The 27022-nt window shown below is 29.6% G+C and overlaps 1 protein-coding gene and 5 non-coding genes across 6 annotated transcripts in view; 3 read left to right on the top strand and 3 right to left on the bottom strand.

Moving 5' to 3' along the window:
• The window catches only part of LOC128394935 (tachykinin-like peptides receptor 99D), a 62040-nt gene that overhangs the window by 16408 nt on the left and 18610 nt on the right, over positions 1-27022 (top strand). The window lies entirely within an intron of this gene.
• On the bottom strand, positions 15090-15163 carry Trnan-guu (transfer RNA asparagine (anticodon GUU)). Its single transcript has one exon. It is a non-coding gene; the product is annotated as a tRNA-Asn (tRNA).
• Trnan-guu (transfer RNA asparagine (anticodon GUU)) lies at positions 15635-15708 on the bottom strand. Its single transcript has one exon. It is a non-coding gene; the product is annotated as a tRNA-Asn (tRNA).
• Positions 16388-16461, top strand: Trnan-guu (transfer RNA asparagine (anticodon GUU)). The gene has a single exon. It is a non-coding gene; the product is annotated as a tRNA-Asn (tRNA).
• Trnan-guu (transfer RNA asparagine (anticodon GUU)) lies at positions 16933-17006 on the top strand. Its single transcript has one exon. It is a non-coding gene; the product is annotated as a tRNA-Asn (tRNA).
• Trnan-guu (transfer RNA asparagine (anticodon GUU)) lies at positions 17530-17603 on the bottom strand. The gene has a single exon. It is a non-coding gene; the product is annotated as a tRNA-Asn (tRNA).

Raw genomic sequence — 27022 nt, 5'->3', positions numbered from 1 at the left:
TACAAATTCCATTGCCACTGAAAACGCTGATCATGAAAAACACGATTCCAAAAGTTCTCACGATGATTCTGGATTTATTGAAACAGAAAAGATGGCTGCGACAGATTCTTCGGGACGGAAAAGAGCTGCAGAAACTCAAAAAGATTTTGTCAAGAAAGTTAAAGTTGTTAATCAACCGAATTTAGAAACAACAACTGATTTGTTTCATGCGTCTACAAGTGATTCTGTAATAATACCATTCACCCAGGAAATCCCAAAACAGATTGACCGGGATTCAGATAGCCCATCAAATAGCCAAGAAATTATTGAACCAGATGTTTCGTCTAATCTACAGTCGACTGAAAAGCAAAAGCGGTCTGCCGAAAAGTTTCATGAAGAAAAAAAAGATTCAACATCCGATGTTGCTCCACCTAAGATGACACCGGAACTTTTAGCTTGGCTTAATCAACTGGCAAGTAAGAACAACATACCTTCAAGTATTTTCTCAGATTTGCCAAAACCGTGAGTTCCATCAAAAAATTCAAATACAATTTTTTCAAATTTCTTCCAATTAGCAGTGAAGATTACATTTTTTTCAACAGACAAAATTCTACTTTCAACAAAATTATTACACAACTTGAAATTATGCAGGGGAAACTACTTCAACCCCATATTTAGTAAGAAAGATTTTCTTTCCCCTTCAAATCAACTTATGAATTTCCAATCAAATATCTTTCAACAGTCCAATCAAAATTTTTCAAGAGGAGATTTCAACCCTCTCTCATCCAATCTATTTTTCATTTTTGAATTTCCGTTTCCTTTACAATTTGATTACAAAATAAATTTTGTTTATTGAACTTACTCTTCATTTATATTCACGCTGTTGAAAAGTTTACTTCTTCTAACTAGTTGAAATTAACTGTAATATGTACAAAAGTAAAGTGAGAAAAAGATCAAATGTTTCCTCAATTTCTACATGTCAAGTGAAAAAATACTCGCGTACAGAGCCATCGGATAGTTTATTGAAAGATGGTCAAAAGAAAAAGATCAATTCTGACATCACATCGAAAACATCTTCTTCGCAAGTCATCGAATCTAAAAAAAGCAATGATATTTCATTTCCATCAAGTGCACCAGTGATATCTATGAAAAGAGTTTCTAAACATTCTACTCAAATAAGTCAAATCTACGATAATCCAGAAACCAGTTCAAGTGAACTTAATCTGTTTCGTGAGAATGAGAATGGCTTATTCTATGTTCTTTTTCTTCCTTTTGTTGTTGATGAAAAATTGAAAAGAATCAAACAACCTGTTCTTTTGAATCTATCGAAAGAGAAACTTTTGAAGCTTGGATTCGAATGGCCATTTGACAAATTCAGAGGATTTCTTCAACCTATTTCAACTAGAATTCGATTCATATTGCCTAATGGGTGAAATAATTTCAATAGTAAGTTCTCTTTTAATTATAAAATTTTTATGATTCTAATTCTCTAAACAATTTTCTCATATCTCAGAAAACGCATTTGAAGTGAAAACATGACGAGGAACGTGAAAATAATCCAAAGTGGAAAAACTGTGAAAAGATGATTGGAAACGCGCAACTAAGTTTCAAGATTCAACACAAACCCGACCGTGAATTTTCATTTCTTGATTATCCAAAGATGAATAACGCATCATACATTGAATTCAAAAAAGCTCTTCAGAGAGGGAAAATGTCAGGTTCTCACAAATCTATGGATGGAACATCTCAGAAGGAAAGTGATTCAATTGGTAAACATTCTCGTTTTCATGAGAAAGAAAATCCTGATTTCAATAGCGATGGTGATGAACCCACGAACAAGAACAGGATTACGGAGCTGCCAAAAGAGGAAGAGAGATATAACCCTGAGCAAGAAATCGAGCAAAAAAAAGAGAAAAAATCAAGCATTCTGAGAGCCATTTATTGGATAAATTGGAATCAAGGATTGATACAGTTTTGAAAAAGAAGAATCTTCTCTCCCTTGTTGATGTGAATGGAAGTGTAATTATTGACTTGATTGATATTGTATCTTTCATTTCAAACCTTCTCTGTAGAAAGATCTCTGATGAAAAAAAAGAGATGATTCAAATTCCTGATATTGATGAAACTCGAAAGTCAAAATCAAAAGGCAGAATTTTTCTTGAAGGTAAAGTAGAATTGAGTATTAATAAGTATAAATCTGCGATTTGCCAAGCAAAAGGGAATAATCCATGTTCGATAGCTTATCAGCTAACAAAAACTGCCTTTCCAACATCATATATTAATCACATAACTTTGGGAAGAAAAAACTACACAGAGGATGAAGTTGAATACTTCAGAAAAGTCATTTCTCAAGGTAAAGAAAATAGAATTTCTATTCCACTAGCTGTTGCATGGGGATTCAGTGAACCCTACGATAAACCACTTGTTGGCGATTTTGATTTCATTCGAGGACAAGACAGAGTTCAGGCATTTATCGGTATGGAAAATATAACTGATTCATACTTACTTTTTTTGCTTCTTTGGGTCATTTACTGTTTCGAAATTTAATTTTCAATTTATTTTCCCCAGAACATATTCTTAGAAAATGCAATATTCACGATTATAATGATGCTTTGGAAAAACAAATTCGAATGAGAATAGGAAAAGAAATTTCTGCGTTGAATTCTGGAATTGCAAGTCAGAAAAGGAAAAATGATGGAAGAAAACCAATCAAAGGAGGCCAGAAGAAACGAGAAAGAAAATCTAGTAGCTCTGATATTGAATCTGATTCGAATAAATATGATGAATTTACTTCAAAGAAAGAAAATAAACAAGACAAAAAAGAAAAAGAAAATTTGTCGCATATTCGACGTGAAAATAGTTTTCAAGCCACCACTAGTAAAGAAAATCAAAGTTCAGAAAAAGACGTTGATGAAAATGATACTGACGATGAGTATTTCGAGGCTGATAATGGTGACAATGTTTCTGATATTTTCGATCCAAATTGTTTCTGAGAAAAATTTTGATAAATTTTCTAATTATTAATTTTCATTAAATATGTTTGACTTTGAAATAATATACTGCATTTCGATAATAAATAGATGAAGATGAATCCTTTCAATTTCTATTTAATTATATTGAAATTCTGTTTCTACATCTTTTCATTCAATCTTTTGTGAATTAAAATATTTGAATCAAAGTCGAATCAGACTATGATTCGCACCAATTCAAAAAGATCTCCATTTTATCATTTCCGTGATTTCAACTATTCGAAATAGTTGTATCAAAAATGAGTAAAAAGTGTTCAAAAATTGATCAAAAAAGTTTGAGTCAAAATTGATTGAAAGTTGTCATTTCGGCCATCTTTTTGATTCAATTTTGACTCCGAACTGTTGATTGGGATGATGTAAGTGTGAACCAATTAACCCTGAGTATTTGGTAAAAGATTTAAGTCTTTTTAAGAAGTTGAGACAAAAAGAAAAATAATATTATTATTATTACATTGAATCGTTGATTAGACTGAACATGACAGTTGACAATTGAACTCTGGTCAAGAACTTTCTGTTAATCACAGAGACAGAATATTATATTAAATTTACTCTCTAGAAACTAGAATAGACAATTTCTTGTGTTATCAAGAAGAAAAGAAAATCATTAATTCAGATTATCTTTGATTAGATTATTAATATTATGCAAATGGTAATATAATTGGAATATCTTTCCGTTCATCATTTCAAATCTCAAATTAACTAATATTTAATGATTGGAAAATAATATTCTATTAACAAAGAGTAACATGTAATCTGGGAAGAGGATTTGTTATTTAAGATGATGAGGAAATATTATTATTAATATGAGATAATTCAATGTTGACATGGAAATGAAATAATATGATAGATAAATAATTCATTGAGAATAATATGAAATTATTGTTACAAGTCTTTTGGAACTTTTTTTTGCTTCTCTCTGTCTATGGATTTTCATTCAACCGAGAATTGTTAATTTATCACCAATGTTATAAAACATTTTCTTTGGAATATAATGATAAATACTTTCGTTGACTTTATTTCGCCCGTGAATTCATACTTATCAGATGATAATCATTCTAGATAAACAATTCATGATGATAGCATTTCTTTAGAAGTTAATTATGATAACGATGAGAAGCTTAATTTTCCTATTTTCTTTCATCATGATAATAATGGTGAATATAAGATGATGATAGTTGATTAAGTAATAGGAGCGAGAATTTGGATATTAAATCACTTTGGAGAGAAAGTAACTTGTAGATTAAATTGGAATCTAAGAATTTTCCAAAGTTCTATCAATTCTTTGAAATTTGATAGGAAAAAAGAATAAGAATTTTTTTCTTTTTTCAGCTACCGATCAAAAATCGATTCATAAGATTGAAATGAGTATTTTTCGCATTTTCTTTTTTTTCTTTTCCTCTTTAAATATAAAACTAATCCCCTCCGGGGATCCACTTGGGTGAACTAGACTATTACGTGTAACGGCTAAGTTCAGTTGGAATTTACTAAAATCATTTTCTCTTTTCTTAGTAACAAATTTACTCCATTTTTGTTACCTGAGTTTCTCAATTTTTATAATGTTAAAACTTCTTACCTGAAGAAAACCTAAAAAATGTCTCATGGGTTATGTGTTACCATCGAAACGGATAGCAGAATGAAAGTAATTGCTGGAATATCGAGAGAGTTTACTTTGCGCAAAGGTGAACAAGTTTCAATTCTATTTTCATTCTTACAACTTGTTGTTTCCTTAGAATTGTAGCTTTACCTGAACAGATGTTACAGAGAGAATCATAATGAATAGTCTTTTCTTAATCGAAAATCATCAAGAAGAAAACAATATCGATATTTGTGTAGTTTAAATAAACTTCTCATGATAATTGTTTAATAATTATTTCAATTATTTAATTTTATCATAGCTTTACTGTTTAGACCAAAACTTTATTCATTTTAACTGAGGAAAAGGGGGAATTCATCCCAACTAACTGATACACTAGGAGTAGTCATATAATGTCCACCTCTGGTACAACCGTCATTTAACGATCAAAGTTAATCTTCTGAACCAACACTAGACCAGAAGTGTGAATTCTGCATAAAATTTTTTCGCTGATTTTTCTCAAAGTTTTTCGCGCGTATTTTGAATAAATGAGAAATATTCGACCAATTGAGCGAAGTAGTTAAGTAAAGGCCTCTTCCAGCACATACTAACACTCCAGCACAAAACTCACACTCCAGCACATGAAACTCTGGAACAAATTCACACTCAGGATCAGTTTCATGATGAAATTTTTTGATGAATTTTTTTTTCTGGGAAGTTTTTGCGCGCGAAATTTAAAAAAAAAGAGAAAGTTTAATAGATGAAAATTAACCAATTTTAATGAATTTTTAGATAATTAGTGGTATGAGTTTTGTTTTACATATGATTACAACCCTCGTGGGTTTTCTTTGAATTTTTCACTATTCATGGAAAATTCTTGTTTCATTTTCTTCATCACCCAGGTGAGGAAAGAAATATCTTCTTCTCCTTCCTGGCCTTCTTTAATCTTGAGCATTTGTCTCAATTCAGTATTCTCCCTATGGAGGGCTTCATTTTTATGGGCTTCCTCGTTGAAAAGCCTGTCAAACGTTGAAATTTGCTAAACTAAATCATTTATAGTCTTATTGCTGTTTCTTGCAATAAGAATAGCCTTGGCTGACGTAAGGACGTAAGGTGATCGTTAGTCCATTGAGTTTTGTATACATTGGAGGGAATAATTCCGGTTCGCAACTCGTATCTTTTTTACAATATAAGTGTTTCAGTTTTTTAGTATTGAATCTAACCGAATTATAACTTGATGCTGTTATATTAGATATTCTGATGAATGTTATTTCAAGATCAGGAAATGTTTCCATTAATACCAGAATAGTCATAGGTAAACTTTTGAATTCAGTTGCTGTAATTTTTCCAGATGCAAAAACCCGCAGCACACCATTATCAGTTCGTATAACTTGAGCATTGAATTTTTTCTTTCGGTTTTCATTATGGACTTTGATATCTATTGGTCCTATTGACCATATTGAAACTATATTATCGATCCTATAATCAGGACAGATTGATTTGGTGATATTTAATATTATCAAAAAATATTGCACGGTATATTAGTAGTAAAATGACTGTAATAATTATGAAAATGATGATTCGTAAAATCATGTTATGTTTCATGAGGATCATCATATCGAATGAGCTGACTACCGTCAGCTCATCCTTTTTTATACTTATTTTATGAAATTTAAATTTCCCGCCGAAAAGTTGATCTGAAATATGGTCACTGAATATTGGTATTGTTCATTGAATGTTAAGTACACTAAATGTTGGTCCTATTTAAAAATTTGAATTTCCCGCTAAAATTATGTCCGAAGATAAGGTCATTGAATGTTTGTATTAGTTCCAGAATCATTTGAAATTATTTGAATTTCTCGCCAAAAATTGACCTGAAATAAGGTCACCGAATGTTGGTATTGATGTTATAACAATTTAAAAAAATTTGAATTTCGCGCTAAAAGTTTGGTCCAGTATGGAAACTTGTGCTAGAAACCCCTGTGTTAGTATGGACACTTGTGCCAGAACCGCTCTTTGTCTAACTACTGAGCGAAATAATCTTTATTATATCGTTTAAATTTATAATTGAAAAATTATAGCCCTCGTGATGGGAAGTTTTTTTTTGGTTTTTTGCACTCACTTTCAACTCGATTTCTCTGGTTTCAGCTTCACACCAGCGAAGGTAACAAAATAAAAATCATGTTTTGATAGTACTGTGTCCTTCCAAAGCGGACAAGTAAATACACTATGTATATGAATACATCTATGTCTAAACTAGATCTGACTTAAAGGGTCATACCATTCTCAGGTCTCTTTCTTATGTTTCAATCTTTTCCGATTGTTCAAAACGTCCACAGTCATTTAGTTCAATTCTTTGAATCGCTGTGCTCACTTCACGCATCACTTTCACATTTATATTCATATTCACCTTCCCTTCCCTTTCATTACTATTTTTGTTGTTTAATTGTCCTTGCCAACAATGATTATCAATTTATACAAAATGGACGCTTTGCCTCAAATATGGCCTTTTCCTAATTACCACCCAGAGCCACCTGATTAAGTACATTATTATTGGGCCAGTTTAAAAGATGCTAAAGATATCACTAATGAGGTGATTCTACAATCAACATTGATTTCATCACGACTGGAATTCAATCCACAACATAATTTGTGCTATTCACATAAAAAAGCTTTTGATGGTCCCATTATTAATGTAACAGGATTCAGTAATTTTGTAATCTGGAATGCTGGATCGAGCAGATAAGACCTACATGGGTCGTCGCTACTGAATTCCGATCATCATCTATTTGGCTTATTTTGAATTCCAATGCAATTTTAGAACAATCAAATACACTCAAAAATTACTGCTAAGACTAGAAAAAGATAAACATATTTAGACTCAATATTTTGAACCTACAGATACACAAAGTCTAAACTCTAAACAAACTAAAACGTCCTATTTTTGCAGTTTGTCTTTATGGCAAAAGGTTAGGTTGACCCTTAAAAAATTTAGTTTATTGACGAAGCGCAATTTTGCTTTCACGACTTAGTTAAACCACCGAATTTAGAGAATAGAAAACTTGCAAGCATTTGTAGAGTCTCTGCTTCACCCTGAATTTGCAACTGTTGGTTGGGAATATCTACAAAAGATATTGTTCAGCCCTACCCTTCGATGAAACCATCAATTGTGATCATAACAACATATTCTTTAGCAGAGGATCGAAAATTTCCATTACATATTTGTTTGTGATTGCTGTTTTCTTTTAATTCTGAATTTGGGAATTTGCAGAACTGCTTCAGCCTAAGTCAACATTAAATTGAATAGAAACAATTTAGTGGAAGAAGTTCATTTCTATTTAAAAGAAGAAAAGAATAAAAATATTATAATAATCTAAACTATCTAATTCAGTTGCATTGTTGTTTAATTCCCATGGTAATAAGATCTTAATAATTTGATGAAATAGTCATCAAGTTATTATAATCAATATTGTCAACTTACTTTTTTGCATAATGAGAAATACTATTGATGTGATTCCACAATTATCACTGGAATACAAATGGTTAATGATAAATGACCATAGAAAAAAGCCAAGAAAAATGTTGACCCTTAGATTGATGGTCAAGGTGTTGTTACTTTGAATACGAAAAAACAAATTTAATTGTGTTCATTATGAGAGTCTCATTAAACTTAATGTTCAACAAATAAATTAACTCGATGTACAAGCAATTAAGATCACAATTAGAATATCAATTAGATATTCAATTACTTTTTTTCTAGTTAGAATTAAACCTTTTAATCCTCTTGTTTCATGAAAACTTTTCACCTCAGTTTCTGAACAAAAATCTTAGCTTTTATTTTTGTTTTTCGTAATCGAGAATGATTATTATATTATTCCTTTGATATTTGATTGGTTTAATGGTGAAATGTTTACTCAGTGATTAAAAGGCTGAGTGAGAAATCATCATGATAAATGTTGAGAATCTAACGTTGATTCATTTCTTTTTACTGTTATTTCTAAGAATTCCCTGTGGAGGAAATGAGTAGTAATTATTTAATATGATGTGAGATCAACAGAGATTAACTTTGAGTCTAATCATTGACAAATAATCAAAGTCATTGGAGTAACAAGTTAGAATTTATCAGAGGGCGAGAGAGAAAGAAGTTAGTGAAATGACAATCAACCGATATCCAACTAATATTATTTGAGGTTATTTCTGGTTAGTTTATCTTATTGAGATTCTGTCAAAGATTTTGAAAGTTCTATTAAAGAAAAATTCGGAAGATAATCAAAGGGGAGAAGAATTTTCGATTTTCTTATCTATCAAAGCAATCTACTCAATGAGAATTCTGGCTTGGTTCATGATAACTTATTCTCGTCAGTCTTTTCTGGAAATGGAATATAAATATATGATATTATATCAAGAAATTTTCTCTCAAGAAAATCAAGAGATAGATTAGAAATTATCTCAACTTGATTATTACTCTTAACGAAAAGGTATCTTACTCAACTTTGACCTCAATTTAATAGAAAAGTTTTCATGTATTTTAAGAATATGACATAATCATTCCTCATTATCCTTCTTATCTCATTCACACTTTTATTCTAATTCCATACTCAGCTTATAATATATACTTTTATCTCTAATAATCACATTCGCTAATATTGATAACATCTTGAAAATTTTATCTATGATAATCTGAGCTTAAAGTAAATTCTATTTTCTCCTTCTATTCATTCATTTCCTCAATCTCAGAATCTCATGAAACTTTTGTATTATATATTTTCCATCTTCATCTTCATCTCCATCATCATCACAGTCTCTTTATTCAAATGATTCACATATAAGAATTGAGATGAAGATTATCATTACCATTGTTTCGAGTTAAGTACAGAAGGAAAAAAATCCATGGAAATGTTCACAGCTCAGAATTATATATTCAGTAGTTGGATGGATTTTTTTTCGTGAATAATAATCAGATAATTTTCAGGTTAACTCTGGTCAAGTGCAAAGTTTATAAGAGAACTCAATGTTAATAGTAGGTCAGCTACTAAATTATGCAACTGACCTTATAAAAATATAATAATGATGTTATATTTTCATGATCAAATCTGATAATAAACATGATACACAGTATATATAAAGTTTTTGAACATTTCCCCTGCATATTATTATTACTGCATTTTCTAGTTCATGTATTGAAACGGAGCAACTGAATTAATTCACCATTTCAGAATTCATTTATCAGAATTGTCGACAATCATCCTTATTAACTTTACCGGATAATTTTCAAGCTCCCAATGACAAACAATCTTGATTCGGTTTATTAATTTCCCAATTCTCAGTGAGCCCATCAATATATTAGATTCATATCATGATGCTAACACAATTGAATCACATTCAGATCAGTTTGATGGTTGAATCTTATTTTCCCAGGAATCAATTGTTAAAAGTGATCTGAAAAAGGCAAAATAATCCATAATGAAATTAGGACAATCCTTTGAAAAGTTATTCAACTGAATAATAAATGACACCTAAAAGATTGATCATGAATTGGATAACAATAATATAATCATTTCTACCTGCAAAATTCAAGTGGTAAACACTCAAGAATTTATATCACGAAATTATATCAATTTTAAAAGATAGCAATTATCAACACGATTATCGATATTATCATTTTCTCATTATGATTTTTAGAATAGCACTTAAATGATATTCATGAGGCATTCTCTCTCTCTCTCTCTTTCTCTGATACCATTGACTGTACACTTGGATAGATTGTTTTCTCTCTTTTATATCTTTTTCTATCTTAGAAAAATCTGAAGCTGAACTCAAGAAAAAATCAGCATAATCTCCTTCACGATAATATGCTGATGACAAACATTTCATCATTGTCAGCATTTCTTTCAAATGTATGATAATATGGTTGTTGTAATGTGTCAAAATATCAGCTAAAAAAAGTGTATACAAAGAGTATGAAGATATTTTTAACAATAGATTCAAGATGCTAGTTAATATGATACTTGGTACATGGTCAATTGACAAGAGATCAGCTGATGGTTAAAATGAAAAAAGGAAATCAAAAGTTTCAGTTCAAAAGATCAAAACAAAATTTTGTGAACATCGAAATTCAAATTCCCAAAACTATCATCATAATATTAGAGTATAACCGTTTTGCTGATCAGTTATTAGGAATTCCGTAGATCGTCTAGACTAATTGTCATGATATTCAGTGATTAATCTCACCAAAGGGATGAAGATATTATCTATTGTGTAGAAATGGAATTAATTTTTCTCTCTCTCTCTCTCTCTAATCATAATCTTCCCACTGACTAATAATAAGAACTTACTACTTGCTGGTATTTTCATTCGTTGATGAATAGAAAATGAAACCAGAATTCTGGGACAACAATGAAAATAACATTTCACGTTTTTCCTGAGTGCTCATGATATCATGTTGGCAAGGAAAAAAAGTCTACATTTGTATATTATCAGTATGTATCATCTCAATGTATATTTATTACGATTATTTTTTCCCTTCTTCTTCTTGATGTTGATGATTATTATTAACATGACAAAAGATTATCTCTTTTCATCATAATCATCATCATGGTTAAATGAACATTCTGGCTCAAATAAATGATAAGAATAAATTATTCAATAATAATAATGATACACAATCAATACAATAGATATCATCATCATCATCATCACCATTAAATAATCATATTAATAGATTAATAATAATAATGATAATAAATTGTATATCAAATTGATTTTTATTCAAATTAACAGACAAAAAGCATAAGAATACCAATGGATTATCATATTGATATGATCAGTTGAAGAAAATTTTATTACTTTAGGTTAATATGATAATCATGACATTTCACCTAGAATTCTGAATACTCTTTTCCCTTTTTCTTTCTTTTCAATCTTGGTCTTCTAGAATGCTAGAAAAGCAGCACAATGAAACAAGAATAAGGTTCTAGCATTGAGCTCAGAATGAATTTAGAATAAGTAATGATGGAAACCCTTTTATTTCAATTCACCATGAAAACGGAGTTTTTTTTTATTGGATAGTAAATTGTTCCCTTGTTAATCAAATGTTATTTTTATTGTTGAAATTAAATGTGATCATATAAATTTCATGAATATAACTTGGGTTTTACTTGTTATATTGTAATACGAAATAAGGATAAAAGATTATGTTAATCTATTGGTGTTAATTGCTCTCAACAATAGATCCAATATCCAAGTGTATAAATATATAAACAATTTAACCCAAAATCTTAATCTAAATTTAAATTTTCCAATCAATGGTTGTGAGTATCAAAAGGTTTGGAAGGTTCAACATTGTGAATGATTGAGGACCAAGACACGTAATCGTAAAGTAGATTAACTTAATTGTTTGACCCAAAAAATTTACGGATAAAAGTTTATGATGATAAAATTTAAGGTTATAACGGTAAAGACAAAAATACCAAGGTGATAACTTTTACAATCACATTTATGGTAATAAATTAACTGGATCATATCCTAATTTGTAATACCCTGTTTTTACAGGGTGTATGTAGACACGTATTAATAATACATTTAATAGATGGTCAAGTGATAAAAATAGTGACCAATGTCCAAATATTTTGAACAAATTTAAACTCTAGAGGATTTGAAATTGCATTGATAATGATGAACCGTTTCAAGTACAATTTAATAATAGTTTTATAATCATACTCTTTGTATGATTAGGTAATCAAATTGATTGGTTTTGTAAATAATTAAAGTCAAATTTTTCTCATTATTAATTAAATTAAAGTAATTAGTTTAACTTGGACATTAGTTACATTGATTATTAGAAACGTGGTGAATATTAAATGGATATTGAAAATAGACACAGAGATAGACAGAGTTTCATTTATATGAGGTTTTCTTTTTGTCGTTTCCTCGACTCTTTTAATTTCGTCTGATTGTATTAATACATCAGTCAGAATCCATTTTAGTAATTGGTTAATTTTCATCATTAGTGTTTTCAAATTGCTTATCCTACTGAGAAGGTGAGAGAGAAAGAAAGAAAAAGAAAGTGAGAGAGAGAGAGAGAACTGACCTTGGTCAATATCATCATCAGCACATTATGATAACTATATCAAAATTATATCATTTCAGGTGATGAGATAATATTATCAAAGTCTCTGTGATAATTTATGATAATGATAAAAGTTACTCATGTAATGAGTGTGATTACAGGGTGTTCATGGTAATAGATTTATGTAGGAATAACAGTTCCGGTTGGATCATCAGAATAATCATTTTCATATCAAAATTATTTAATCGTGTATCATGTTCAGGAAATCATCTTATTCAGTTAATTAGTAATTAGCATTTCCATGTATAACTCAGGTAATTATGTTATATACATTATTTGAATTAATTTATCAACCTTACAGAAAGTGATTAATGCTCATAATTACACTTATAATATTGGAAAAATTTTCACTTCATTTCACTATTAGTAATTGATTGTTAAATTGGTTGAACAATTGTGAATAATTAAATTTCATTCACTGTATCAACAAGTGATAGTTAATTTTGTTTAATTTATATATGATAATATAAAGGGTGTCACGGTTAATTTAGTCTGAAAAGATTAGGTTAAGATTAACTTTGGATGTAAACATGTTAATTACTTAATTAATGAGCACTTAATAAAGAGAAACTTATATATCATTTGATTTGACAATTTAACAGCTTCCCTGTTATTTATAATTTAATAAGTTTTGCAACAAGTAAATAAATTAATTGTATTATGGTAAATTTTCAACGATTAAATCAGTTGCTAGGAGAAATAATAATTAGTCTGTGAGACCCTTTCTAATACTTGTCGTTCATTAGATTTCCCCTTATTGAGAGTATTGTATAAATACAGTCGAGTGATGAAAATGAACAGAAAATAAAAATACTAAGCTGAATGTCAATATTGCCTCAGGATAGATACTTATTTTTTTTCTTCCTGATATCAACAACTGATTGAAATTATCATTAATAGTTATCAACACAAATTGTTCATGATGATGATAATGATAGTAAAAATATCTTTGATGATAAGTATTAATACAAAATGATGAAAAGAATAAAAAATTTGCATGAAAGGGAAAAATGATGTAATATCTACGTGAACATCATGATAAATAAAAAAGATAATGATGATGATGATGGAAGATGATTTCGTCTCTATCGATTACCTCGAATGCCGTGACTGACTGATAAGTAGAGCAAATTCTGAGATGGAAGAGAGAGAGAGAGAGAGAGAGAGAGAGAGAGATTCTGAACCAAGATTTATGAGGCACACAAATTGGAAACTGAATTGATTCAATATATTTTCAATTTTCTTCATCTTAAAGTCCATTTAAACAGGAAGAAGATCAAAAGTCACAATTTTCATGATGACCCATCCAAAGTACCCTGAGGGCTTTTTCTAGTGTAACAGTTGATGACAATAGTAAAAGTGAATATATTTTTTCAATTGGGATTCATTTATTTATATATTGATAGTTCATTTCAAATTCTGGTTCTAATCATTATATTTATCGTAACTCAATAAATCAACATCATCAATAGGGAAGGAAAAATTGTGAATCTGATTTTTGTGTAATTCAATTTGTTTCATTCAAACATTTACCATGAATAAATTAAATTGCCTTCAACCAAATTATTTCCATAAATATCATGGTGATCCAACGGGAAAGAGGTAATCATGATGATGAAATAGATTATAATTGAATAATAATAACCAGAGAAATGACAAAGACAATCAATTCTATGTCGATAAAAGGAAAGAAAAAACCATAGAATCTGAAACTTTGTTACAATTCTGATGATATTAAATTCAGAATTTACTACATGAAATTGATGCTCAGTCGATACAATAAAAATCAGAGATTGAGATAATTTAGAAATGATTATCATTTAGATTATCAGTGGCATCTAGTGTGCGAAATCAAAGAGATTGAGCTTTAATTATTTGAGATGATCTTCTGATGCTTCAAAAGTGATTGGAAATTCATACAGCATGAATTATAATTATTCAACACTGAGTTTAATACAATAAAGGATAACAACTAGTGAATTATGGTTATGAAAATTAAATTAATGAGGATTTTACCTGTTGAGAATTGCTGGTGAATATTGTTTGATTTGAAATGAGCTGATTAACAGTTGTAGTAAATTAGTGCTAAGTAAATTAATTATTTAGTTTAATTATCGAATCACTTTGATGAATGATAATTGATCATTGTAATGTGAATTGAAATGAATTCATTTATTACAATGAAACAAAATGTTATTATCAATATATGATGCTACTAACAATATTAACAGTATTAGCTTTAGTACACGAACCACATTAACCAACAATACAAATTGTAACAAAAAATTATAACCATGATAATTAATCAAACGAAACATGATAAATGTACTAATTAAAAGACAAACTGTTGACCTTATTATCAAAAGTAAAAATAATTGGTCGTCACTAGGTGGGCTCGAACCACCAACCTTTTGGTTAACAGCCAAACGCGCTATCCGATTGCGCCACAGTGACTTCGTTAGAACGTTCCAACGATTGCAGAATTAAATTATCACAAAAATCTGGAATGTCTGGTGAAAAAGGTGCTGATGATTAATTGAGCTATTATTCCATAGATTTATGAATTTTCAAAGCCAGAAAGATCTTCAATTTAACAAGCAACAGAAAAAAAGGTAAAGAAACCAGAAAATTAAGAATTTAAATCCCAGGTTGGGACTGATTGGGTATTGATATCGATTTTTGATGGCTTTTGAAATCATTTCACTCGTAGAGAAATCGCCATCTTTGACTATTTTCAACATTTCCAGTAAAAATATTATTTCATCTTTAATCTATCAAACTTTTTAAGAAAGTAAACGAAACACGTTAATCGTACTAACATTATTCGAGCTCTTATCATTGAGAAGGAAAAATCAACTTTCCAGGATATTTATTGAAATTTTAGTGCCAAATTCATCATAATGATTATCAAAAAAAGTTAATTGCCGTCACTAGGTGGGCTCGAACCACCAACCTTTTGGTTAACAGCCAAACGCGCTATCCGATTGCGCCACAGTGACTTCGTTAAAACGTTCCAACGATTACAAAATTAAATTACAAACAAAGTCGAAACGTTCATAGAAATTAGCGTTTACATATTCATCATTAAAACAAATTTATTTTCTATTCTGATACAACTGTATGGTTGCAAACGAATGAGATATCAAGAAAAAGCTGATAACCGAAATTCAGTTTGCTAACCTATTCGGAAAAAAAGGTTGGACTCTTAGTTTGATCATTGATCTCTCGAAAACGTTTGATTCATCGGTAACAGTTTTTGTCTATTAGGTGGAAAAAATTTTTCTTTTACCGATGACATTCACGATGTACCTGATGCTTTCGATCGAAATTAGTGAGGATGGACATTCTAAACCTTATTTTCAGCAAAGTTAAGGAGCTGTTAACGCTGACACTTACATCGATGTATGTATTGTCAAGAGATTAGTACCAATTTTATCGTCTAACCCTGATCTCGATGAACATCGATGAATGTGACCTGAACTACTTTGAAGGCCAAAAATCGAAACAACAAAAAAAAACAAAATAATCAAAATAATCAAAATGACGGAAAACAAAATTTGCTGGTTACAGTACTATTGTTCAGGCAATATTTGATAATAATATCAAAGTTATAAAAGTAAAGACATTCTAGATTTTTCTGATAATTTAATTTTGTAATCGTTGGAACGTTTTAACGAAGTCACTGTGGCGCAATCGGATAGCGCGTTTGGCTGTTAACCAAAAGGTTGGTGGTTCGAGCCCACCTAGTGACGGCAATTAACTTTTTTTGATAATCATTATGATGAATTTGGCACTAAAATTTCAATAAATATCCTGGAAAGTTGATTTTTCCTTCTCAATGATAAGAGCTCGAATAATGTTAGTACGATTAACGTGTTTCGTTTACTTTCTTAAAAAGTTTGATAGATTAAAGATGAAATAATATTTTTACTGGAAATGTTGAAAATAGTCAAAGATGGCGATTTCTCTACGAGTGAAATGATTTCAAAAGCCATCAAAAATCGATATCAATACCCAATCAGTCCCAACCTGGGATTTAAATTCTTAATTTTCTGGTTTCTTTACCTTTTTTTCTGTTGCTTGTTAAATTGAAGATCTTTCTGGCTTTGAAAATTCATAAATCTATGGAATAATAGCTCAATTAATCATCAGCACCTTTTTCACCAGACATTCCAGATTTTTGTGATAATTTAATTCTGCAATCGTTGGAACGTTCTAACGAAGTCACTGTGGCGCAATCGGATAGCGCGTTTGGCTGTTAACCAAAAGGTTGGTGGTTCGAGCCCACCTAGTGACGACCAATTATTTTTACTTTTGATAATAAGGTCAACAGTTTGTCTTTAATTAGTACATTTATCATGTTTCGTTTGATTAATTATCATGGTTATAATTTTTTGTTACAATTTGTATTGTTGGTTAATGTGGTTCGTGTACTAAAGCTAATACTGTTAATATTGTTAGTAGCATCATATATTGATAATAACATTTTGTTTCATTGTAATAAATGAATTCATTTCAATTCACGTTACAATGATCAATTATCATTCATCAAAGTGATTCGATAATTAAACTAAATAATTAATTTACTTAGCACTAATTTGCTTCAACGTCAACGTTTTGCAATCCTTTTCAATCAATGGCACTTATTGAACATTGATAGCGATATCGAGCTTTCGAAATCATTTTCCTCGTAGAGAAGTCGCCATTTTCCCCTTCACAACATTTCCAATAAAAATATTTTCGCTGTTATCATTAAGGTCATTTTGGACTGTTTTTTTAACAGTTTTCCATTGTAATCGACAAAAGTAAAAATAATTGGTCGTCACTAGGTGGGCTCGAACCACCAACCTTTTGGTTAACAGCCAAACGCGCTATCCGATTGCGCCACAGTGACTTCGTTAGAACGTTCCAACGATTGCAGAATTAAATTATCACAAAAATCTGGAATGTCTGGTGAAAAAGGTGCTTAGAATGAGTGAGAGAGGAAATAGTAATAAATCATTATGATAGATTCGTAAGTATTTGTGAGTGATTAAGGAATGAAGCAATTTATTATTATTCGGTGTATGTATATAAATGTGTGTCCAAATTGTGAGAATACATTGGAAGTGTTTCTGGTTGAGTAATAAAATGATTTAAAAAGACTCATTGATTTCTGATGGAAAAAAGTAAATGGAAGTTTTTTTTCACTTGACTCTTTTTACCAGTTGATTTTTGTGACCAAATATAAAAATCACAAATTGAATCTCAATCGACTCAACTTAATACATTAAGCCAAGGTTAGTAACCATTAGCTTTAGATATCGAAAAGCAATAGGAAATTGAATTATCATTGAATATCAATCTAAGCGGAATACAGTTAATAATACACTTTTCGTTAATATTATCAACTGATTGCAACTGAAAATCATTTAGTTCCTAGTACAATCAGCATCCAATTGATGAGTTCCATTGACAATCAAATCGTAGGTAGAATAATGTACAACGATTGCACTAATTTAAACTAAATGGATTTACTTCAACTTAGTTCAGAGCAACGATCATTAAGAATGAGCTGTGTAGACTTGACTAATTGATTTTCAAAAAAGGGTCTATGATTAAATCAATTGTAGTAATTGTATTGTGATTGATTCAATGGATAATAAGGTAAATAAAGTGAAGAAGGAGAAAAAAATATCTCTCAATGTTTTATAAGGAAAATTGTTCCGAGAGTCATGATGAAGATATTTCATGATTCGAGTTGAATTGTATCTTAGCAAAGAAAGAAAAAAGCTCAATTCCTATGGCGAGATAAACTTTGAACATTTGTAAACATCCACAAATGTTATATAACATTAACTACATCTCAATGATGAGTTTCATGTGTATGATCAATTTCATGGGAAAACACTGAACATTTTTTGTCTATTGTTATAAAGGGTGAACCAGTTGATTCAATACAGAAGAAAAGAATAAGAGAAAAAGAAGAAGAGTAAGTGAAAAAATCTAATCACAATTAGCTAATCACCTTTCAGATTAAATGATAAGATAATTTACAACCCAAAACAAAGGTAAGGGATCAACAGTCGTTAGATTAGGATAAACTTTCATCTTCATCTCAATCTCCATTTCTTTATCCTCGATTCAAGTGAACTTGGAACAACCTCAATTCATGATTATCAATTGAATTATGGTTACATTAGATTAGTAATTTTTGTTTTCTTCTCTTTCTCTTTCTCTCACCCTGCAGCTTTTGTCTATTTGTGTTTGAGATGAACAGAAATCATGATGATGATGATAAACAAAAGCATTAGAATGAATTAATCTCAATCAAACAATCATCCTGAACAATGTCAATTCATGGTTGGAGTTTTTTTCTTTCCCTTTTCCAAGTCTCTTCATGTAACTTTAACTCAGTTGATTCTCAAAGATAGTTTTTTATCCTCACAAAGACCTTGAGACATTATCATTTACTTTTATCGCTATTTAAACTATCCAAGTGGTCATCATGACATTAATTGAATAAATTCATGTCAACTCATGGTTGAGAAAAGTTCATCTGAAATGTTCAATTTATGGAATCAATGTTTTCGTTTAAGTTTTTGTCTCTTCTCAAACTTAATTATCGTTCATTGAGCCTTTTCTCATTTTTTCCTCTTGATGTTGTTCTGATTATCGAATTTTTTTGATAAAAAAAGAACACAGTTTTGATTCCACAAAATAATACTGAAAGAAAAGCTTCTCATCCCCAGAAGTGATCTCTCTCTCTCTCTCTGTTGCCTCCTCGAAGATTAGAACTTTTTTTCTCAATAAATTTCCATGTTTCATGTTCTTGTTCGTTTCCTCGGTTTTCATCGTCCTGATATTCCTCCTCACTGAATATCTTGCAAGAATATTGAAATTCCTGAATAAACAGATTCCATCTCCATGACAATAAATACACCTTGTGTCAACCTTTTCCATGTCAACACTTTATCATATTCTTATATCCTGAAACCGTCACTTCATCTTTATCTTCATCTTTTGTCATCAAAAACTTATTTCCAGGTTAGTTTCAAGTTACCTTATTGGACTTAAACCAAAGCACAGAAACAACAAACTCATCAATAATAATACGATCAATATTAATTTTTATCACTTAATTGTCTCTCTTTCTTTTAACTAAACTAATTTGATTAACCTAATTACCATTTAACTGTTATTTACTATTGAAAATAGACAAATATAAAGACAGACAGACAGACAGAGAGAGACCAAAGATACAAAGCAATCAATATTAATCAAAGAGAATCAATTGACTTCCCTTTGCACAATCGTTTACATTTAATTGTTATTAATTCTCTAATTGTAGTGCCTGATTATCAAAGGAAAAAGTAATTAATTATCTCACAATAACCAATCAATTTTAGATACAATGTATCACACTTACATGGATTATCTTGAGCACGATTGTGTTCATTAAGTAACAAACGCTTCATCTTATACTTTAGTATAGTCATCAATTGACAATTTATAATCAGCTCATTGAAAAGATGTAAACAAGATTAAAAACTTTGATTTTCTAGTATTTAAGTTTTGAGGATTAAAATTTAGATGAAGCAAAAGATGGATTAAAATTTTATGGAAAATTGTTCAAGATAAATATCGTTGCGGAGTTGATTGCTTTTATCACAAATTAGATTCAATGTTGTTTTTTTTTGTTATAATCTTATTAGCAAATACTATCCATGGATTAAAGTACATTTTTATAATCCATTTTTATGAAGATAAATACGAGAGGAAGAGAGAGAGAGAGAGAGAGAGAGAGAGAAAGTAGATTAGTAAAACTTAATGAGAGAAAAAAATGGAAAAATTTGTTGCTAAATAGAAATAGAAAGTTGCATTTAACATCATTATAAAAGTAATTAATCAATTCTTTCGTTAATTAATCATGAAGAAAGAGAGATGGAGAATGAGAGGAAATAATGTTAACTTTGACGAAAATTTAATAACCGAAATAATCAACTGATTAGTTGGAAAAAAGTTGTTACGAGTATTATTTATAAAGCAATTGCAGAGGATAATTTATGAATCGATTGGAAACTTTTGAGATAATCTCAATTGTCTAATCTCATTTACATGTATTGGTTGATAAAAGAATTACCTGTTCTGATTGTTTATCTTGAAGCTAAATTATTATTGATAGATTGTTCATTATTTTGACTTTTCTAGGTTAAAATTGATCCAAGAATCGTTTCATATACAATATATTTTGTTATTCAATTGAAAAATTACTAGAGTTCAATCAACCACGAATTCTGATAATTTACTGTAACCATATTTCATTATTTCAATGAAACTTTCATTCAGTTATTTATCCAAAGTTTTTTTCATAGAAAGTTCTGGCTTTGTATTCAGGGGAATTCATGTTGAGAAAATTGAAATTAAATGGAAAAGAGAGAGAGAGAGAGAGAGAGAGAGAGAGAGAGAGGAAGAAATAGATAATCATGTTGTTCATTGAATCGTAGGGATCATCTCTATCTTATTAGAATGAAGATCAAGAGTAATACAATAAAGTTCATTTTGTTTCATGAAGAAAAATGAGAAAAATAAGTTTTCTATTCTCATAGTAAAAGAAAACAATAGAAAACATTTCAATCATAAGTAAGTAATAAGCGAAAAGGGTCTACTAATAACTACTGACCACGATGTCATCGCTGGTCATCCGAATGAGAAAATATTCTTTACTTTCATTGTTACATATTTCCTGAATCTTTCACCAGAGTTAACATTTTTACTAAAATTTATGAGAAAAAAAGGAAAAAGAATAAGGAAAAAGTTCAGTAAGTTACATGAAATTGTGAGTATGAAAAAAAAAGAAAAAGAAAGAGAATAGTAAATGAATATAAATGCTCAACTAACATATAATCAGATTTACATGTAATAATTTCAGTGTCTTGAATTCATCGGGAAAATGAAAATGTATCTTTTTGTTTTGTCTTTTAATTTAAGTCCAAAGAAATTGTTTACTCATTCATACTATGTAGTTATTAAATTGTCGATGATAAATCAACAAACAGCAAACGATTTATATTCATTAATAATATTTCCAGAACTTTTCATGAATTCACTTAATTAACTGACTCTCAAAACTCATCGATGTTTATTGTAATCATCAATTACTTGTAATATTACAACTTTTAACAATCAAAAACTAAAAATTGTACTTTTCCAATTAGATTTACCTGTTCATTATTATTCAGGTAAATGAATTAATAAAAAAAGGTACATACTCTCAACAGGTAAGAGGATAACAATGTTGAATCAGATTAATAATACAACTAACAAGTATCATGATATGATTTTGTCAATAGTAAATGTTAATATATATTAATCACTTGCAGTCACATGTGAAAGGAATTGAAAAATCAGCATCTAATTGTTACATGATTGTTGAACTAGTTTATATATTGTAACCATGTAGAGCTGTAATAAAGTGTTAGTTGTATTGATTAGTTTGGTGATAAACTTGAACCGATAATCTAATCATTTGAAAAGTTGATTTTTTTTCTTGTTCATGGAAACAAAAAGTTCATGAAAAGGTGAAACATTTTCGCCTTTTCTATTAACAATTTACATGGATATATAATCTTAAATGAATTCATTTGCATGGTAACCTTTGAATGAGAAAGTATTTCCAAACCATGTTAATATTACATATCATAGATAATATCATTTGAATAGCACTTCAAATAGATGATGGATAAATTAATCATCATGAATGTGAATATTTCATACGGAAGTATTAACTTCATTAATGGAAAGATGATAAAAGTGATGAGGAGAAATGAAACAGTGAGAGAGAGGAAAGTGATAGGAAAAGGATGAAGATGGAAAGACTTTTATTGATAGTATATTGATGATATACAGAATATTACATGTACAATACACTGGAGGTATTCTCAGTTTGAACAGACCAATTTTCCTTAGGAAAAGATTTCCCTTCCTCTCTCTCTCTCTCTCAAAGTTCTAATGGTAATAAGTTCTCTCATGGAACAACAACATTTACTGAGTTTATCTTTCTCCAGATAGAATATACCTTTTAATACATTTGAAAGAGAAATAAAAACAAAAGATATCACTTTGATTCTCATCAAGAACTTTTCTTTTCATTTCATATCCTCTTTGTATCCTCTTTTTTTCGTCACCAAATCCATGAGATTATATATTAGTTACCATGTTTTTTTCTCTTCTTTTTTGTTCTATTCTTCATGGTAGTAGATTATTTGATAACTGAACAATTCTGATTGAAAGAAAATGCAAAGTATAATCATGATGATAGTGAATAACCTCAAATCCTCCAGGTCTATTGGTTTGTTTTACTTCATTCAACTTAGTTTTTTGTTTGTTTATCATGTCAAAGTAGAGAAATGGCTTGACCAGTGACAAAAAAAGTGTCCATTTCATTTACATAAGAAATCATTTCGTTTTCAAGTAATGTTATCAAATTTTCAGGCGATTCTCAGTTTCCAATTCATATTATTATACACAAATCCTTTTATATTGATTACTTTCATTACATGATTGTTGTTGAAAACAACGTCAGTCTAATATTTCATAATGGTTATGAAAATATCAACAATAAAATCAAATCAATTTAACCATTAGAAGTTATCATTTCCTTTTCCTGTTTAAAGTATTGTGAAAACCTTTTTTTTTTGGGTAATATTGATTAACTTTTTTTTTCTGGTTTGGTTATTGGACTTTCAATCTTTGATTGTTGTATAATCATCATGATTAAGAGATAACAGTTAACCCGAAAGTGTTGATTAAATGATTGATTAACTGGTAGATTTGATAAATTACCAGAAGATTAATGGTTTTTTGTTCACCATTGTGAATGAGGTTGATGATCATTTTATTATATAAATTGTTTTATAATGATGAAAATGATTCACTGTTGTTAGTTAATTGTTCACTTGATTATCTTTAATTCAAATATTGATTGTTTTATGAATAATCAAAGAAAACATTACATTTAAAATAACGATTGTTAATTTGTATCACGTTAATTGTTTACTCTTGGATATTATTTTGTATCTTAAGATTCATGATTTACCATGACAACTAAATCAGAATTCAGTCAATTCCAATTACCAACTGATTGCCTTTCATTATATTAATTGATATTCAATGTGAATTTCTTGTCATTTGTTTGGTTCTCATTAAATTCAAACCATCTTAATAAATAGTGAAACTTGATGATCTTCATGAATATGAAACCTCCTCATAGAAAATCAGAAAAAATCTTAATCATTTTTATCTGTATCAAAGTAAATGATGATGAGAATAGTTTTCATGATAGAGAGTGAGATAGAGATAGAAATAGTGAGTGAGTGGGTGAGTGAGAGAGGGAGGATGAGAGAAAGTCAACTTATCTCTACTCACCCCAATTGAGATCAATTATTTTCTTTTTCTAATCTTAGAATTTGAGTAGAAAAAGATTAACTTGAATATTATCGCTTAAGGGAAACTAATCACCTTTGCGAAAACACTGACATCAAATTTCATCTTAAATCTCAAAGGGAATCTCATCAATTGTTTTCTCTCGTTGTTTTTGATTACCTAATTTGGTCGCCATGATGATGACGCTCATCATCATCTTCCTCTTTTCATTGAAACCCTTTTCATTTAATCTACAAGAAACAAGATCATTTTATCTACTGTGATAGTGATCGTGAAGGTGATGCTTGTTATTTTCAGTTATCATGAAAATAATCAACTTATTTCAACTTTCACTTTCTTTTCTTACCATTAACAAGATAGATTGAGATGTTTGGATGACTTTTTTTTATTCCAGAACTTTATCATTATCATTCTTTGTGAGATTCATTTTCCCTTCAGCAAACATGGTAACTGGAAGGTAACATGCAACAAGGTATAAGAATCTACGTTTTCCTTTCAGTATGAGCAACATGATGATAATAAAATTCTGAATTATTGTTCTCAAAGATATCAAAAGTATTCTGGTAAAGTTTAGTTCTCGGTTCGTAAAGTTGATTAGAATTGAATAATTTCATTTGGTTTCTCCATTAATTCAAGCCTATTAATTTAATTTTCTTCAATTCTTCAGAGTGATTAGTTCGATAATTAATATTATATTTAATTACTCGATTCATGATTGAACTTTAGGTATGTTAATGTGTAGGTGGAATTGAATCATTTTCACTCACGTATGTAAAATGAAAGATTCTGAAAAATTTATCGAGTTTCTTTGATTGAAATCCATGAACATCTACTTTTTATATAGATATTTATGCCTTGGGATTTTATTTCATCAGATTTTCCTTGTAAATCTGATTCATTTGAGTTTCAAAACCTCATAGATTCATATCATGATACCATGGGAAGTAAAAAGCTGTAGGTGTAAATCTGAGTATCAAAGTATCAGCTGACTTACAATGAGGTACATAGATAATATTTCCAGTGAAGTTGCACTGATTCCTATTCATATCTCCATTATCATGGCGATGATGCAAATGTTTACAAGGAAACTTTTTCTCTACTTTTATTTATTGTTAACCAAAGCATAGTCTTAATCACCATAGATCATTAATTGATCAAACAAATATACTGAATACACAGAGAAATCAAGTAAACATTTATATCAATCAACTTATTGATCAGTAGTTTTTTTCCCTTCTCCCAGTTATCAATCAAATTAACTTTTCTCACCGTTAATTCAGTTTCAATCATCTTTATCATCAACACTGAGAAACTAGAGTGTTTTTCTTGCTGGAAGATAATATGTATCAATGATTGGCAGATTATCTTTAATTAAATATGAAGAGGAAAATAAAAAAGGTGAATTCTGATGAGGAAAATGTTATAAATTTGAAAGAAAATTCGAAATATCTTAGGAAAAATCGATCGAATCAAATTTGTTCTGTAAGCAAAAAGATAACATTGTCCACTTGAAATACTTTTTCTTTTTCTTCCAATTTGGTCGTTTTCTCTTTCTCTCTCTTTACTCTCTCCTAAAGATTTACAGTTAATTTCGATTGAAGTGTTTAATTGAATTGATTGAAATATCGCCATTTCAACAGTTCTCAACTTAATAGAATTACCTTGTCAGAGATTATCTTTAATTTAATCACTGATGACATTTTTCTACAGACCAAAGGACTTTACCCTCGAGAAGATGAGAGGAAGAGAGAGAGAGAGAGAGAAATCGAACAGTAGATTCTCCACCCCGTGGGCATAATAAGTTCTAGTGTCGAATTTCCTGAATTCTATCACCATGAATAAAAGAATTGGAGTCAAATGTCTTTCTCATCCTGAATATGCTTTTAACTGACCATTTAAATTGTAGATGGACAATTGAAGTGATCATTATTTCATTGCCTCGTAGAGACTGAAAATCAAATAAATTTTAAATCAACTTACACTCTCTCAATCCTCCTCCTTTTCCGCTGAAACTTTAATGAAAAAAAAAGTTCTGTATCATGTTTAGTTCAATCCAATAAGAGAACGTAAAATCAGTTATATAATAATAATCAATAGTAATGATTCTTGTTGAAGTTCATTAGGGAATTGAACTTTTTTACCACCTTATCCCTATTCTGTGTTGGGAATATACTGTAAAGTTTTATACTCTATGTTGATCATCATGTTATTCAGAAATATAAAAAATGGTGAATTTCATTATATCTGCTGTATATTAAATGCTGATGAGAAAACTTTTGATGCTTCTGTTCATGGAAATGATGTTGAAAATGATAATGAACCATGATAATGTTGTAAAATGATACCTGAATTGAAGGGTAAATCTTTCATGGAAATTGCAACGTGAACTTTGGTGAAAAAAACTCAGCCAAATCATCGGATTAAATGAAAATAATAGTAATCATAATAATAACAGTGAGAGAGAGAGAGAGAGAGAGAGCTGTTAGTTATCATGAGATGGACAGGGAAAAAAGGAAACACTAAAAGCTATTCAATGATTGGAATCATGAGAGGAATCATGTTAATTATAATTACTGTTTAATCAAATATTAATTGTCAGAACTTTTTTTCCCTCTTCTCATTCACTATTTTCCCTTTGCTGTTAATCATCATCATGCTATTTTCATGTGATAACTATTAAGTCAACTTAATTGAAGACTGACCAAGTTACCAAGTATCTTATTTTCTTATAACCATCAAAGGTCAGCATCGTATTCAATTTGATTATAACTTACAAGGTGACTATCATTATCCTAAGTCTGATAATTAAAATCCTTACAAAATCCTCTAACAAGTAAATAATAATATCCATGGATAATATTAAATCAACTTTAGGTAAGAATAAATTAT

The sequence above is a fragment of the Panonychus citri genome, unplaced genomic scaffold, assembly GCF_014898815.1.
Source record: "Panonychus citri isolate SS breed McGregor unplaced genomic scaffold, ASM1489881v1 Contig00140, whole genome shotgun sequence".
NCBI classification, from domain to species: domain Eukaryota; kingdom Metazoa; phylum Arthropoda; class Arachnida; order Trombidiformes; family Tetranychidae; genus Panonychus; species Panonychus citri.
Note: the sequence above shows the minus strand (reverse complement) of the source record. Positions and strands in the feature narration are given on the sequence as shown.